The sequence below is a fragment of the Oncorhynchus mykiss genome, chromosome 30 (genome assembly GCF_057628025.1).
Source record: "Oncorhynchus mykiss isolate SJ-2025 chromosome 30, ASM5762802v1, whole genome shotgun sequence".
In the NCBI taxonomy this organism is placed as follows: domain Eukaryota; kingdom Metazoa; phylum Chordata; class Actinopteri; order Salmoniformes; family Salmonidae; genus Oncorhynchus; species Oncorhynchus mykiss.
Window position 1 is genome coordinate 33716629 of NC_143051.1, and position 14915 is coordinate 33731543.

The 14915-nt window shown below is 43.1% G+C and overlaps 1 protein-coding gene across 2 annotated transcripts in view; it reads left to right on the forward strand.

Moving 5' to 3' along the window:
* Window positions 1-13972: 13972 nt before the first annotated feature.
* Window positions 13973-14915, forward strand: part of LOC110488369 (protein capicua homolog) — a 35320-nt gene continuing 34377 nt past the window's right edge. For both annotated transcript variants that reach the window (XM_036970686.2, XM_036970687.2), the window contains exon 1: window positions 13973-14170. The gene's annotated coding sequence lies outside the window, so the exon portion shown is untranslated. The remainder of the gene's footprint in view (window positions 14171-14915) is intronic.

Sequence of the window (14915 nt, forward strand, 5' to 3'; positions counted from 1 at the left end):
GATATGAATCAGGAAATGCTATTTTTAATGATAACTCTGTCGGGCATATATATATAAATATATGAGGGAGCCTCTTCTCACCTTGCCTCTCTCGACAGTGGAGCTGAATTGGAAAGGGATCATGTGCAAGAGGAATCGGAACACATTTAATATTTATAATGTAAAAACAAGTGTTCTGTTTGGGGGGGCTTGAAGATTGGTGGGTGAAAAGCGACCAGTAAATGAACAAATAATGGAGAAATGTTGCATCGTGGAAACTTTTTAAGATTTTGGGGTCACCTTTTCTGGCCATCACTAAAGAACAGACATGCTTGACTTGTCCCCCCCCCCGAACCCCAACTTTACGACCAGGATCCCACCCCCTCTCAGCAACCCAAACTCTCCTGGAAACACAAGGACAGGGCACCTTTGTTGTCTATTGAACCCACCGTTTGTCTGGATTTGGCCTTTGTCTTGGACCATGAACTATACTAGGAGAATGCATCAGTAACACTCCGCCACCTGAATATGTACATGTTTGAGGTAGACCTGGTCTGCTGAGAGGTCTGTATTGTGGGTTAACCTAGAGTAAAAGGAAGGTGACATCACTAGCGACATGATCCCCCACCCCCGTACTAGTCTCTCTGGCTTGGAAGACTCTTAACCAAAGAAACAACCCTCGCCCATGCAGGATATGACATCACAAAACCTCAGAGAGGGACTTCCCGTAATCTGAGAAGACGCTCTGCGGGTGCCGTCTAGGTCCCTCCAGCCTTTGTAACTCAACAAGAGCCGGGCCCAAAAAAAAAGACTCTCTCAAGAGTTTGTTCATAGCACTAGTATGGTGTACGTGGGTGTCTGTATGCAGATGTTGGTGTTGCCGTAGCCACCCAGTACCTCTTTTGTCCTGCCTTGCATTGTAACTGACAGCTGCCTTGTTGCTTCAAAAGAAAATCATCTAAAAATGTTCCCACTTTTCCCTCTCGTCGTTGCTGTTTATTATTTGTCCCAAATGATTATTTACTGTCATTGTTATTATTAACATTATTTACTATTTGATTATTTTGTACCCCTCTGGGCCTACCTCTTTTCCATGGCTATTTGAATCCCTCGTGTTTTGTATTTTATATTTTCAGTATGTGTTTTATATTTTCAGTATGTATTTTCCAGACAACGACAACTCCTCCATCTTACTATTAGCTGAACTAAAATAGTAGTTTTAACTTCAACTGAGCTAGTTGCATTTGTAATTATGGACACATGGAAAAGAGGAGCTCACATAATCCTATCACATTACCTTTGTTTTGAAATATCTTTTTGGGTCTTTGTGTATATAGATTTTTTTTTTGGGGGGGGGGGGGGGGGGGTCGGTAAGAAATACATTCTATTTTGACATTGTATTATTTGAATGGTGTCGTTATCCCTCTTCTTTCACCCTCCTTTCACTCTTTCACTCTTCTTTCACTCTCCTTTCACTCTTCTTTCACTCTCTCCTTTCGCTCTCTCCTTTCATTATTTTCTTTCACTCCTTTCAGTGGTTACTGAACACTCAGAGAGGACTCCATACCATGAGGCAACATGTATACCTTCTGTTTCTCTTGTATTTTCCCCCCTCATTTGTAATTAAATTGTAATCGGGGTTAATTAAAACAGGTAAAAAATGGACAAGTGTCTTTCTTTGTATTTTTTTTAAATATATGAGCTACACATGAGTTTTATTACATTCATTACAGGCGCTTCAGGGTAATGCCTTTCGACCTCGCCCTGCTTAGCTGTACTATATTTGTGAGCAGGTTTTCTTTCACCTTGACACGTTTTACTGCCGCACTGTTGTGAATGTGTTAGTCACAGAGATACGTCAACCTTTTTGATTCAGAATTGTATTCTAAGGTTTCACTTGGTTAACAATTACCCAGTGCCCTTTTAAGGTCTGTGCAGATGTAACTTTTTATGAACCATGGGAAACTGAAGTGTAGCAGACACATTCTCCAAGTTAAACAATGACAATATTTACACTTTTCTCCTGAACAGCTCACAAAATGCCATCTAGCAAATGACTCTTGACCGCCAATGCGAAGTGTCCTTGAACATGGAATGTAGCTATTGTAATAGAAATGCTCATGCAGTAGGAATTGTGTGTGTGTTCCTAACGGTTTGTTTAAATCCCTTAGAATAACCCCATACCATCTGTCTTGGGTGTCATTGTACATCTAACTCCATTTAAGATTCCGCTCCCCCTTGATTGTGACATTTTCAAACCCATCCATAAATAAAATAGCTCTCACACTTGTAAGCTAGTAAATATCACGACCAACTAGCTCTTGTTGTTGAAGGCCAGTGAACATCACGACCAACCAAACTTTCATAACGGAGAAGTAAGCTGCACTGAAAGATGTCGTAACTGTCCTAGGAATTTCCAATGGCCTTAACTTGGAGACTGCCCCCCTCTACTGGTCATTTATAGTAATGCTTTGAGATTAGTTCAATTAGTGTGTTATGCTCATGTTTAACCAGTAATGTCCACGGGAGACAAAGTCAAGCAAAAAAAGAAAAGTCCCTTTTTCAGGACCCTGACTTTCAAAGATAATTCGTAAAAATCCAAATAACCTCAGATCTTCTTTGTAAAGGGTTTAAACACCGTTTCCCGTGCTGCTTCAATGAACCATAAACAATTACTGAACATGCACCTGTGGAACGGTCGTTAAGACACATAGCTTACAGACGGTAGGCAATTAAGGTCACAGCTATGAGAACTTAGGACACTAAAGAGGCCTTTCTACTGACTCTGAAAAACACCAAAAGAAAGATGCCCTGGGTCCCTGCTCATCTACGTGAACGTGTCTTAGGAAGGAGGCATGAGGACTGCAGATGTGGCCGGGGCAATAAATTGCAATGTCCGTACTGTGAGACGCCTAAGACAGCGCTACAGGGAGACAGGACGGACAGCTGATCATCCTCGCAGTGGCAGACCACGTGTAACAATGCCTGCACGGGATCGGAACATCTGAACATCACACCTGCTCGACAGGTACAGTATGGCAACAACTGCCCGAGTTACATCAGGAACGCACAATCCCTCCATCGGTGCTCAGACTGTCCGCAATAGGCTGAGAGAGGCTGGAATGAGGGCTTGTAGGCCTGTTGTAAGGCAGGTCCTCATCAGACATCACCGTCAACAACGTTGCCTATGGGCACAAACTCACCATTGCTGGACCAGACAGGACTGGCAAACAATGCTCTTCACTGACGAGTCACATTTTTTTCTCTCCAGGGGTGATGGTCGGGTTCGCGTTTATCGTCAAAGGATTGAGCGTTACACCGTGGCCTGTACTCTGGAGCGGGATTGATTTGGAGGTGGAGGGTCCGTCATGGTTTGGGGCGGTGTGTCACAGCATCATCTGACTGAGCTTGTCATTGCAGGCAATTTCAATGCTGTGTGTTTCAGGGAAGACATCCTCCTCCCTCATGTGGTACCCTTCCTGCAGGCTCATCCTGACATGACCCTCCAGCATGACAATGCCACTAGCCATACTGCTCGTTCTGTGTGTGATCTCCTGCAAGACAGGAATGTCAGTGTTCTAGCCATGGCCAGCTAAGAGCCCAGATCTCAATCCCATTGAGCACATCTGGGACCTGTTGGATCGGAGGGTGAGGGCTAGGGCCATTCCCCCCAGAAATGTCCGGGAACTTGCAGGTGCCTTGGTGGAAGAGTGGGGTAACATCTCACAGCAAGAACTGGCAAATCTGGTGCAGTTCATGAGGAGGAGATGCACTGCAGTACTTAATTCAGCTTGTGGCCTCACCAGATAGTGACTGTTATTTTTTATTTTGACCCCCCTCTTTGTTCAGGGACAAATTATTCAATTTCTGTTAGTCACATGTCTGTGGAACTTGTTCAGTTTGTCTGTTGTTGAATCTTGTGTTCATACAAATATTTGCACATGTTAAGTTAGCTGAAAGAAACACAGTTGACAGTGAGAGGACATTTGTTTTTACATTTTAAGGACACAGTATATTTTACCATAGTTATCTTTTGTTTGTTTTTATTCCCCTCTTCAAGCTCCACTCAACCCCTTCCATCTATCTTTGAACACCATCCAGGTTTGATTTCTATTTGCCATATATTTCTCAACTGTGCGGTGATTTTTCACAAAAGTTCTGAACCTTTCTATTCTTGTAGATTCTACATATTGTAAATGAACTGTGCTTGGCAGGGAGTCTGGGGGTCCTCCCATTTTTAGGGGCATCCGAAGAACATTTCCTGCATGTTTACACAATCTAATATGACCCATGGCCCTTCTAGCCAGTTTATATGTATTTATTTCACCTTTATTTATCCAGGTAGGCCAGTTTAGAACAAGTTCTCATTTACAACTGGGACCTGGCAAATCTGTTTAGAACAACAAAAAGTAAGAAAAAATCCCCACAGTCATCAAGCTAGGTAAGAGATGATTAAATATCTTTAAGTGATTGCTAAGACTGAACTAGATCGATGATGTCTTTAAGACATCCTCTATATCAAATTTCAGCCAGACCGCCCAGCCAACACGAGCAGCCTACTCCCACCAGTCTAGTCAATAACTGAACTCTTTCCCCACCACAACTTCCTTCCCATCTTGTTTTTATGTCTTAAGGGAAAGCACACATACACCTACACATTAACACACAGGAACAGTACATCTGTCATATAATTCATATCATAGGGCTAATAGTACTGTCGAGCGCTCTTTACTTGCACACAATATAGCTGGGTCACCCTGTCCTGCACCTAGGGATCCACAGCCCTGTAGTGCCCCAACACACCCCACACCACTTTAGGATCTTAGTGAAACATTCATTATTGGTTTCAGGTGTGTTAGGGCAAGGCCAGAGTGACAACAGAATGACACGCCCCCAGGGCCAGGACTGAGCAGCCCAGCAGCTAGAGATTGCCCATATAAGGATCTCCCCTGATGTGGGCATGTTTTCAATACAGACCTCTTTTGTCATGAAGTATTCCATATAAGGATCTAATGTGCACCATGACAGTGAAGCCTGTAAAGTTAGAGCTGTTTATTACTGACTGTGTCTGTGTGAAAAGTGGGGAATTCGCTAGGGAAACTGACAGATCAATTATGTTATATTGCCATATGTGATGGCGCCGACAGAGATTGTCGCCTCGCTTCACGTTCTTAGGAAACTATGCAGTGTTTAGTTTTTTAATGTATTATTTCTTACACTGCTACCCCAGGAAATCTGAAGTCTTAATACATACATCTGGGAAGAACTATTGGATATTAGAGCAACCTCAACATACCAACATTACGACCAGGAATAGGACTTTCCCGAAGCGGATCCTCTGTTTGGACCACCACCCAGGACAATGGATCGGATCCCAATAGGCGACCCAAAACAATGGCACCGTAGAGGGGGCAGACGGAGCGCTCTTCTGGTCAGGCTCCGTAGACCGGCTCACCGCTCCCGAGTATACTACTCGCCAATGTCCAGTCTCTTGACAACAAGGTAGACGAAATTCGAGCAAGGGTTGCCTTCCAGAGAGACATCAGAGATTGTAACATTCTGTCTTTCACAGAAACATGGCTCACTGGGGAGCAACCATGCTCAGGTCTGTTCAACGCTGGTCCGACCAATCTGATTCCACGATTCAATATTGCTTCGATCACGTGGACTGGGATATGTTCCGGATAGCCTCAGACAACAACATTTATGTATACGCTGATTCGGTGAGCGAGTTTATTAGCAAGTGCATCGGTGATGTTGTACCCACGATGACTATTAAAACATTCCCCAACCAGAAAGCGTGGATTGATGGCAGCATTCGCGCAAAACTGAAAGCGCGAACCACTGCTTTTCCGGCGACCGGAAACATGACCGAATACAAACAGTGTAGCTATTCCATCCGCAAGGCAATCAAACAAGCTAAGCCTCAGTATAGAGACAAAGTAGTCGCAATTCAACGGCTCAGACACGAGATGTATGTGGCAGGGTCAACAGTCAAACACGAATTTCAAAAAGAAAACCATCCCTGTCGCGGACACCGATGTCTTGCTCACAGACAAAGTAAACAACTTCTTTGCTCACTTTGAGGAAAATACAGTGCCACTGACACGGCCCGCTAGCAAAACCTGTGGGCTCTCCTTCACTGCAGCCAACGTGAGTAAAACCTTTAAACGTGTTAACCCTTGCAAGGCTGCCGGCCCAGACGGCATCCCTAGCCGCATCCTCAGAGCGCAGACCAGCTGGCTGGTGTGTTTACGGACATATTCAATCAATCCCTATCCCAGTGTGCTGTTCACACATGCTTCAAGAGGGCCACCATTGTTCCTGTTCCCAAGAAAGCTAAGGTAACTGAGCTAAACGACTATCGCCCTGTAGCACTCACTTCCGTCATCATGAAGTGCTTTGTGAGACTAGTCAAGGATCATATCACCTCCACCATACCTGACACCCTAGATCCACTCCAATTTACTTACCGCCCCAATAGGTCCACAAATGACACAATCACACTGCACACTGCCCTAACCTATCAGGCCAAGAGGAATAACTATGTAAGAATGCTGTTCATCGATTACAGCTCAGCATTTAACACCATAGTACCCTCCGAACTTGTCATTAAGCCCTGGGTCTCGACCCCGCCCTGTGCAACTGGGTCCTAGACTTTTTGACGGGCCGCCCCCAGGTGGTGAGGGTAGGAAACAATATCTCCGCCCGCTGATCCTCAACACTGGGGCACCACAAGGGTGCGTTCTCAGCCCTCTACTGTACTTCCTGTTCACCCATGACTGCGTGGCCATGCATGCCTCCAACTCAATCATAAAGTTTGCAGACAACACTACAGTGGTAGGCTTGATTACCAACAACGACGAGAAGGCCTACAAGGAGGAGGTGAGGGCCCTCGGAGTGTGGTGTCAGGAAAATAACCTCACACTCAACATCAACAAAACAAAGGAGATGATGGTGGACTTCAGGAAACAGCAGAGGGAGCACCCCCCTATCCACATCGACGGGACAGTAGTGGAGAAGGTGGAAAGTTTTAAGTTCCTCGGCTTACACATCACGGACAAACTGAAATGGTCCACCCACACAGACCACGTGTTGAAGAAGGCGCAACAGCGCCTCTTCAACCTCAGGAGGCTGAAGAAATTTGGCTTGTCACCAAAAACACTCACAAACTTTTACAGATGCACAATCGAGAGAATCCTGTCGGGCTGTATCACCGCCTGATACGGAAACTGCTCTGCCCACAACCGTAAGACTCTCCATAGGGTAGTGAGGTCTGCACAACGCATCACCGGGGCAAACTACCTGCCCTCCAGGACACCTACACCAATGTCACAGGAAGGCCAAAAAGATCATAAAGGACAACAACCACCCGAGCCACTGCCTGTTCACCCCGCTATCATCCAGAAGGCGAGGTCAGTACAGGTGCATCAAAGCTGGGACCGAGAGACTGAAAAACAGCTTCTATCTCAAGGCCATCAGACTATTAAACAGCCATCACTAACATTGAGTGGCTGCTTCCAACATACTGACTCAAATCTCCAGACACTTAATAATTAAAAATTGGATGTAGTAAATGTATCACTAGTCATTTTAAACAATGCCACTTTATATAATGTTTACATACCCTACATTACTCATCTCATATGTATATACTGTACTCTATATCATCTGCATCTTGCCTATGCCATTCGGCCATCACTCATCCATATATTTATATGTACATATTCTTATTAATTCCATTACACTTATGTGTATAAGGTAGTTGTTGTGAAATTGTTAGATTACTTGTTAGATATTACTGTGCGGTAGGAACTAGAAGCACAAGCATTTCGCTACACTCGCATTAACATCTGCTAAGCATGTGTATGTGACAAATAAAATGTTATTTTATTTGACTAATACAACTCACATTGCAGTGAAAAAAAAGTCAGAATATCAATCTTCAATCGTTTGGCTGATGGTTTCATCGTTTGATTCAGGTCTAGTTCGATAGAGGCAAAAATAATAGCTAATGTAAGCCAACTTTTGGTCAGCTCTCTCTCTAATGGTACATCAACTGGCGAAAGCTTGCCAAGTTGATTTACTTCCATACAAACAACTGCTGTTAGATAGTAATAACAGCCACCTCGCTATCTGACAGATAACTAGAAGCTAGAGCTGACCTGGCTGTGGTAGCTACTAGCTAGCGTAGCTTATTCATTCACCTCAGTCGAGAAGGGATAAAACATTAGCTAATGTCACATGTCAGTTACAATACTAGCTCAGCACTACGAATAAACACTTGTTTTGTTTTTGCCAGCTACATCAGTCAACTAAAGAGTAGACAGTTTCTGTTCTGCTACCTTTTACAACTTGGTGAAAGAGTGCAACAGGAACACACTGAACCATGCTCAACTCTCCCGTTCCAACTCTCCAGTCTTCCAGAAGCTTTTCCTTCACACAGCCTGTCAGCCAGCTCTGTGGTGTCAGCGCAGTCCTAAATACAGTCGGATAAACAATCCAAACAGCCTACCGATCTATCGGCAGAATCTGCATGGTCCTAAGGCACACTGTTGTCCTGTTTTGTATCACATTCCAATGCTAAAACTGGGGAAGACAAAAATGCAATTTCAGAATGTGCCCGCCCCCCCTATCCCCAGTGAGAGTTGCACCCCTGCGTAGACATATCTCTTCTTTCCTCTGACTGCCACCTCTCATTAGAGTGGGGGGGGGGGGGGGGGGGTGTTACATCCCACAAAGGTTGATTGACAAGGCACTTTAAGCCACCCGCTGGGAGAGATTGTTGCCTGGCCCTGGGGCGAGGGCTGAGGTCAACGTCTTGAGAAGAGATGGAGGCTGGGCCCCAAAGAACAAGGCTAATTATCCTTCATTGTGTGTGTTGCCGTAGTACCGACTCTTTTATGCTCTCACTAACTCAACACAGACAGAGAATGTTGTGTGCCAGCTAGTGGGGATAGCAAATACATTCATGTTGCTTTTGTGATTTGATTTATTTGACAGAACTTCTCTGTGATTGAAGGAACTACAATGAACAAAAATATAAATGCAACATATAAAGTGTTGGTCCCATGTTTCATGAGCTGAAAAAACAAGAACCCAGAAATGTTCCATTTGCACAAAAAGCTTATTTCTCAAAATGATTATGCACAAATTGGTTAACATCCCTGTAAGTGAGCATTTCTCCTTTTCCAAGATAATACACCTGACAGATGTGGCATATCAAGAATCTGATTGCACAGCATGATCATTACATAGGTGCACCTTGTGCTGGGGATGATAAAAGGCCACTCTAAAATCTGCACTTTTGTCACACAACACAATGCGACAGATGTCTCAAGTTTTGAGGGAGCATGCAGACTGCAGGAATGTCCACCAGAACTGTTGCCAGAGAATTTAATGTTTGTTTCTCTACCATAATCTACCAATGTTGTTTTAGATAATTTGGCAGTACGTACTACTGGCCTCAGAACCGCAGACCACGTGTAACCATGACAGCCCAGGACCTCCACATCTGGCTTCTTCACCTGCGGGATCGTCTGAGACCAGCCACCCGGACAGCTGATGAAACTGGGTTTGCACAACCAAAGAATATTTCCACAAACTGTCAGAAACCGTCTCAGGGAAAGCTCAACTCATCATCCTCACCACAGTCCTGACCTGACTGCAGTTCGGCATCGAAATCGACATTAGTGGGCAAATGCTCACCTTCGATGGCCACTGGCACACTGGAGAAGTGTGCTCTTTACAGATGAATCCTGGTTTCAACTGTACTGGGCAGATGGCGTTGTGTGGGTTAGCGGTTTGCTGATGTCAATGTTGTGAACAGAGTTCCCCATGGTGGCGGTGGGGTTATGGTATGGGCATACATAGGCTACGGACCATGAACACAATTGCATGCGCAGAGATAGCATGACGAGATCCTGAAGCCCATTGTCGTGTCATTCATCCGCCGCCATCACCTCATGTTTCAGCATGATAATGCAAGGCCCCATGTCACAAGGATCTGTACACATTTCCTGGAAGCTGAAAATGTCCCAATTCCTCCATGGCCTGCATACTCACCAGACATGTCACCCATTGAGCAAGTTTGGGATGCTATGGATTGACATGTTATACAGCGTGTTCCAGTTCCCGCCAATATCCAGCAACTTCGCACAGTCATTGAAGAGGAGGGACAACATCCCACAGACAACAATCAACAAATCAAATGTATTTATATAGCCCTTCTTACATCAGCTGATATCTCAAAGTGCTGTACAGAAACCCAGCCTAAAACCCCAAACAGCAAGCAATGCAGGTGTAGAAGCACGGTGGCTAGGGGAAACTCCCTAGAAAGGCCAAAACCTAGGAAGAAACCTAGAAAGGAACCAGGCTGATCAACTCTATGCGAAGGAGACGTCTCGCTTCATGAAGCAAACAATGGTCACACCAGATACTGACTGGTTTTCTGATCCACGCCCCTACCTATTTTTTTAAGGTATCTGTGACCAACGGATGCATATCTGCGTTCGCAGTCATGTGAAATCCATAGATTAGGGCCTAATTAATTTATTTCAATTGAACGGGAGTTGTAACTCAGTAAAATCTCTGAGATTGTTGCATGTTGCATTTACATTTTTGTTCAGTTTAGTTTTATTTCAGAACATTTATAAAACAAAACTACATAATGATAAGTAGTAGAAACAAATAGTTATTCATAGGTTATTACAGTGAAATTAACATTTTGTAGTAAATATGCGACTACATGTGCTGTAAAATAACGTTCTACCAATAGAACCTTGGGCATTGTCTGCTTCATGCAGGTTTATAGGCTTCAGATGGTATCCATCTATAGAACTCCAGCCTATTGCATTATGGGTTACATAGTTGTCACGATCGTTGGAAGCATACTCGGACCAATGTGCAGCATGATCTGGTTCCCACATCTTTTATTAGAAATAAGTGAACCACACAACAAAACAATGAAGACTAAACGAAACGTGACGACAATGGAGTGCTAACATGCAACTACACATAAACAATATCCCACAAACACACAGGTGGAAAAAAGCTACCTAAATATGATCCCCAATTAGAGACAACGATTACCAGCTGCCTCTAATTGGGAATCATACAAAATCACCAACATAGAAAACAAAACTAGAACCCCACATAGAAATAATAAACTAGACTAACCCCCCCAGTCAGCCCTGACCTACTCCACCATAGAAAATAACGACTCTCTATGGTCAGGATGTGACAATAGTGTACATTTGTCCTTGCCTGTTTACATTGGTTTACATCACATATTGTTCTCTGCTAGTTTCGAAGCTACCTCCATTATAATCATTTTCTGAACATAAGTAGCTGGTTACATGGACCCAAGGTAAGCCAACTCTTGGAGTACAAAGCATGTTCAATGTACTGTTTCCAGTTAAAGTAATTTTAATCCAGGGTCCCTGCAACCAATTAAAGACAGACTGCATCAGGCCCCTTTTGTAAACAGGAACTCAGCAGAAACTCAAAGCCCAAGAGTTACTTTGTGTGCGTGTTTGTGCGAGAACATGCTTGTGTGTGTGTGTGTGTGTGTGTGTGTGTGTGTGTTTAGGGAAAGAGATTGGCCTGGACAGCATATGAGCCAGATCTCTGTAATTGGGATTCATTACCAATGTGTCATGAATGGGTGAGCTGCTTTTCTAGCCTGGTAAGACTCACCATTTGAACTCTGCTCACAGTAACAGCGTTGCATGTTAGTGCATGTTTACTGTATGGTATCTCTCTTCTGTGTCCGTGCAGATAACCTCAGTGAGGCAGGGTCACAGTGGGATTAAACTTTCCCACAAAGCCATGCGTTTATGTAATGTGGATATAGGATTTCTGCTATCCTACATGAAGTATTTGTCATGCTCCTAAAAGTGCTCTGAGATAACAGGATTGCAGGATTAGGTGTAATGGGTTATGATGCAGTTATAATGCATTGTAGGACTTGTCATGAGCACGTATAGCCCGATTGTAATGTCTTATAATCATCCCATAATGATTTTGACTAAATACTAGCCATTTTTAATTAGTTGAAATGTTGACAGAGATATGACATAATATACTCCTTATTGTAAGACATTAAAAATAGTTTATACCGAGTTAAAAACCATAAGGTCACAGGTAGGCCAAAAAGAGCATAAAGGACATCAACCACCCGAGCCACGACCTGTTCACCCCTCCATCATCCAGAAGGCGACGTCAGTACAGGTGCATCAAAGCTGGGACCAAGAGACTGAAAAACAGCTTCTATCTCAAAGCCATCAAACTAGCCATTACTAGCTGGCTACCACCCAGTTACTCAACCCTGCACCTTAGTGGCCGCTGCCCTATGTACATAGACATGGAATCACTGGTCACTTTAATAATGTTGACATACTGCTTTAGTCATTTCATATGTATATACTGTATTCTACTGCATTTTAGTTCATGCCAATCTGACATTGCTCATCCTAATATTTATATATTCCTTAATTCCAATTACTAAATATGTGTATGTGACTAATACAATTGTATTTTATTTTATTATACCTGCAGGCTTTAAATAAAATGTTACCGGATTACTCAACAAGCCCTTCCAAAAATGAGAAATTCTGTATGGTGTTTGCATCTCTCAAACTTTCTATGTCTATATCATTGGTTTACGAAATAATTTCTCAAAGTTACTTCTCTCATATTCTGTTGTCTTACATTTCTGATGACATGCGTCGATGGGGTAATGAATGCAGACTGCTGAGAGACTGCAGTGCTTTACCCATCAGGGTGTGGAACAGGCTTGCAAATCCGTGTGTCTGCATGCATGCATGTGTGTGTGTCTGTGTTTACTTCCACACGCAAAGGTTCCGTAACGCCCTAGCATGTTATAACTACATGGTACATGCGTGACAAACACACTGCAATGCCACAGAAAGCAGAACTATAGTGTTGACCAAGACCAGTCCGCTCACCATTTGTACATGCAGGCTGACGATGCACAGTGTGGTGCACTGCTACAAACCAATCCATACAAACAGGATACATGTCAACATTGTGAAATGTTTAACTGAGGATTGCCTATAGAGGAATATATATGGGTAATTCCCTTAGGAACAGTAATCCTTATATTTAGTCAAATTTACTCTGGACCCTTCTTGTTTGGCTCAGCTGATGGCAACAAGCATGATGACCTCATCACAGTACTTGGTCATTGGCCTAGAGACCCTCTATCATTTGGCCAATCGTAGATTGATTTGGTGACGTTAGCTTTAAAGTCTATCAGGTTTGATAGGGAGGCGGGACAAAGCGCGGGCTGACGTCAACGATAAGTCTATATAGCGCAGTGGTTGGCTAGACTGGCTAATATACAGGAGAAGAAAGAAATATTAAAAGTATACAACAGAAAAATAACAATAGATACAAATATTTATATTCGAAATAAATAACAGAAATGGACATGCATAATGTCTAGGTTTTCTATGTTACTTGCTTAAGCGCATCGATCAGCGCAAATAAACATCTCTAAACTTTTTCTATCCCATTAACTTTACCCTCCCCATTTAGTTGCTGGTTGAACTTAATTTGCCTCCTCTTTTATACTCGCCATGTACAGGTTAAACTACAGGTTAAATATAATTTTGTAACAGATGTCCTTACATTACCACAACTGCAAAAGCGAGCGTTAAAGAACATCAAATCCTAAATGACCATTTTTATAGGACCATTACCGCCGCCGTCAGTGCCGCTGCATGCGTCTGTGGATTGGTGGGGCGTTATTTTTCTTCCATTCAACCGCCTACTCCCTGTCAGCAGACCTCCCCTAAAGAGCTATTGGATGCCGCAGCCCTGTCCTAAACAGCTGTTTGGTGCTTTCCAACAGCACGATTCGACTAAACACGGTGTCAATCAAATTTAGACACTGCCATGTAGCTCCTTGGATCCATGAAATCTACTGGCTACTGTACTCAAATGTGTCCTCTGATTGGCTACATGGACTAGTTGTCAAGGGTTTGGGCTTCATTCACCATTTTGCGACTGTAGTGTAGAATGTACCGAGCAGTAGTTTTACCTCCTTTAAGTTGCTTTACAGACGAAAGATAATATGACAGTCCGTCAACCCTGGATTTCCGACTTTTGGCCAACTATCAATTTTGTTACTGACTCGATAAATATCTGCATTGAAAATAATATTGTGGTGAGTAAAACCTACAAATCTTTCTTCTGCAGCACTGCAGTAGCCTGTTTTGCTTTATCGAGATGCTACGTTGTAGACGTTGTCTATAGTAAGCACCCTTTGTAACTACTAATGAAATATAATTTTCCTAGTTTGTAATACACTGCGGAGAGAAGCAAATAGAGGATTGGATGCCACACTTCATTGAAAAGGGAGCGGTACGGGTGGATTGTCAGCCTAAAACTTTTCTCCCAGAAAATATTCAACGCCATAACTGTCGTTATAAGAGTGAGACTTCCTAGAAGTTGTTTTTCTTCCGTTGCGATTGAAGGCAAAACCTTGAAGTCATCTGAATCACCAACATAGAGTTTTTAGCATTATTATCCCTCCATAGGCTACTATTCGTCATACAAAATGTATATTTCCATCTGTCCTTCGTCTGGGCTTGTGGGCCTCGTTTCTACGTTGTGTCCACAAATTTTACTTTTTATTGTAACTTAATTTACAATGTTGCAGTTTGCACTCGTCGGGAAATGTGTTACTAAGTTGCATCCAGTATCGTCAACATTTTACAGCAATTGTCACACGAATGAATTTACCACATAATTACTTTGGTTTCTGTCGCGCGATGTAATTACATATTGTTTGATTTAAGGACGCCTACTTACTGTCTGTTTGTAACACCCCGTTATAATTTGTTCCACAACACCATATATCGGAATAATGGGCCTTTACGTTTTTAATATCACGTGTAAATGTTGCAAGA